Source organism: Nanorana parkeri, unplaced genomic scaffold, assembly GCF_000935625.1.
Source record: "Nanorana parkeri isolate BGI_ZX_2015 unplaced genomic scaffold, ASM93562v1 scaffold821, whole genome shotgun sequence".
Classification (NCBI taxonomy): domain Eukaryota; kingdom Metazoa; phylum Chordata; class Amphibia; order Anura; family Dicroglossidae; genus Nanorana; species Nanorana parkeri.
In genome coordinates, this window is record NW_017307089.1 from 633,856 (window position 1) to 637,002 (window position 3,147).

The 3,147-nt window shown below is 44.2% G+C and overlaps 1 long non-coding RNA gene across 1 annotated transcript in view; it reads right to left on the reverse strand.

Annotated features, from left to right (window-relative positions):
* The window catches only part of LOC108794202, a 20,834-nt gene that overhangs the window by 11,268 nt on the left and 6,419 nt on the right, over positions 1–3,147 (reverse strand). Inside the window, exon 3 of the long non-coding RNA XR_001941696.1 lies at positions 1,296–1,298. This is a non-coding gene — a long non-coding RNA (uncharacterized LOC108794202). The remainder of the gene's footprint in view (positions 1–1,295; positions 1,299–3,147) is intronic.

Below are 3,147 nucleotides of genomic sequence, written 5' to 3' on the forward strand. Positions count from 1 at the left end.
AACAGCGTGCGCGGCTTCAGCGTCCTGTGCGGTGGGCGTGGCTTCAGCGTCCTGGGCGCGGCGTGTGATGTACGTGCGGCTCAGGCCGTGTGTGGAGCCCCGAACAGGCTAATCAAATCAATAGCCGACGAATTGACGATCGAAAAGATCGACAACGTTTTCGATCGTCGATTTTAATCGACTTAATCGATTAACTGTTGCAGCTCTACAGGCATTGATGTGCCATGTGTACGGTTACAGGCGATCGCACTGCGGCTGGAGTGGCCTGGCTGCGGTGCCATTGACTTCTCCCCCTCCTGAATGCAGGGAGCCAGCCCGGATGCGATCCAGTGCGTTCCAGCACCAAAGTCAGGCCGGAACGCACTGTTTGTGGTGTGAACTAGCCCTTTGTGCCATTTTCTTAAGCTTCTTCTGCAGTCAGCGGCTTACTCATTTGGCCATAATGGAACTGCAAAGGAGTAGCATCAACCCAAAATCAGACTCCACCTACCACTTCTATTAAGGCATCCCTCCCTTGTTAAACTATAGAACAAAAACGATGGGGTTTATAACTGACGGCAAAGTTTAAAGCTGACCTTGCACTAAAATGTAAGGTCCGCATATGTGGGTGCCCCCACCCATGTTTACAAAACACAAAAAAATAAACACCAACAAAACACACATTTAAAAGAAAAGCATTAAAAATACTTGCTGTACTCCTAGGTTCCAGATGCTTCACAGAGGGAAAGTTCAGGATCCCAAGTCTCATGAGAGGACACTCCTGCACTGAATAGAATGCATTCTTACAGGATTTAGGATCCTCAACTTCCCAGGGTCTCATAAGAAAACCCACTTACATCACCTCACCGAGGCAAGCCCACCGGTTTTAAAAATATTATAAATTATAATTATTTAAGATCCTCCCAGTCTCCCTACCTCATGAGAACTGCAGTGGATCCCCAGCTTGGGGTCCAGTGTTAGCTGCTGTGCTGTGACTGAGCTTTAGCCATAGGTGCATTGTTTGTACAGCTCCCTTGCGCCCCGCAGCAGTGCCAGGAGCCAGAATGTGACGTCAGTTTAGTCCAGGACACCTCTACAAGGCACATGTGGGAGCTGAAAGCAATGCATATATGGATGGAGCTCCCTTTTGGCCATACTTCCAAAAGCACCTCAAGCTGGCACGCAGGTCCGGGCAGCATATTCTGAATGGCTGCTCGGCACAAGAACTGATGATGCTGCGCTAGGGGGAGGCTGAGGAGTCTCTCACCTAGAAAAGTGGAAGGCATATGGCGACCCACTGAACACGGGGTTGCGACCCACTTTTGGGTCACGACCCACCAGTTGAGAACCAAGGCACTAGGGGATGGAACAAAGCAGATATATTCCTCTGATCCTCAGTCCCGTTAAGCTGCTACACCAGTCCCCGCAGCCTCTTCTACACTGGGCTTCGATATAGGCTAAGGGCCACTGACCTCACATCTAATGGAAAGTACATCCTCTTTATTCAGACCCCTTGAAAGAAAAACGAACACTTAGCACCAGTCCACAAGGGAACATTTTTTAAATGGCCGGCGCTCCTCTTTCAGTAAAAAGTATATGACTTTTAGCCAGGGTAACAGAGGAAACACCAACATCCAGATCACATTGCCAGCCTGCACGTAATGCAGTTTAGTGGACTTATCCTTCAAGGCATCATAGACAAACAAAACACACTGTCACACCCAGTTTCCAGACTGGGCTTACAAGCATAAACAGTCAAAGCCTTGTTACAAGCAACAGCAAGTGGGAGGAGGTGCTGGAGAGGATACTTATTTTTAATAATATAATTATATGCTTTGTGCTGGCATATACTAGTTGCCATCTTTCCCCAGGATCACAGCTTTATCTGTACTGAATATATTCAACTCTGCTGATTATACAATTTCTTACCAAATTTTTGTCAAAAACAATGATTTAGGGTTAAATTGCATAGCCAATGATTTCATTACTTGTATTATTTTTATGCAAGTTGTTAAAGCGTTAAGCTGGTCATACAGTTAGAAATTTGTTTGAATATATTTTCAAAATTGTTCGCCAGAGCATTCGATATTGCCATCAAGCCAACTAATTTCATCCAATCCCACTTTTACGGTTAGAAATTTATCAGAAACAAGAAACATTTTCCATACTGCTCCTTTGATTTTCTTTGTCACTTTGGTTGAAAATGATCATCATTTAGACCCGCACTAACCATTAGGAAATAGAACGAACTTTCCAGAAACTAACATTTTCATACAAAAGTTCTACTGGCGTATGGCCAGCTTTAAAGTGACATTAAACCCTCAGATTTTTTAACATAAACCAATACTGTAATGTGTGCCTTACTGTAATCCATGGTTGTTTCCCTTCTCTTTGCTGCTCTTCCTTTTAAATCCTCATATCTTCTCATGCTGGGGGAGAACTTCTGTTTTGCAGCAGACTGCCTTGTCTCTGGAATGGATACCTGGTGTCTGTGTGTAGGTTTGCAACCTGAGCCAGCACTACAGGAAGAGGCACTCAGCTGCAAAGGGAAGTTCTCCCCCAGCATGAGAAGACATGAGGATTTAAAAAGGAAAGGAAACAACCATGGATTACAGTAAGGCACACATTACAGTATTGGTTTATGTTAAAAAATCTGAGGGTTTCATGTCACTTTAAGTTCTAATACCATCACTCACAGAAGAGCAGATATATTTTAGAAAATGCATCTAGTCCACGTGAAGTTTGTATTTTTAAAGTTTAAAATGGCTGGCAGATTGACTTTTACCATTTCAAACCAGTTAAAATGTATTATTCGATTATCTGAACTGCAGTACTGGAATGGACAACTCATAAAGAAGCACTGTCATGTATACCTATTGAAACACAAAAGGTTCTACAACAAGAACTAGTTTATTTAAAGTGACATTAAACCCTCAGATTTTTTAACATAAAACAATACTGTAATGTGTAGAGCTGCAACAGTTAATCGATTTAGTCGATTAAAATAGACGATTGAAAAAGTTGGCAACGTTTTCGATCGTCGATTCGTCGGCTATCGATTGATTTGCCTGTTCGGGGCTGTTCCGGGCTCCACATGCGGCCTGAGCCACACGTCACACGCTGCTCCCGCTGCGGCCGCCGTGCCCACGGCACAGGCCGCGTAAGCCA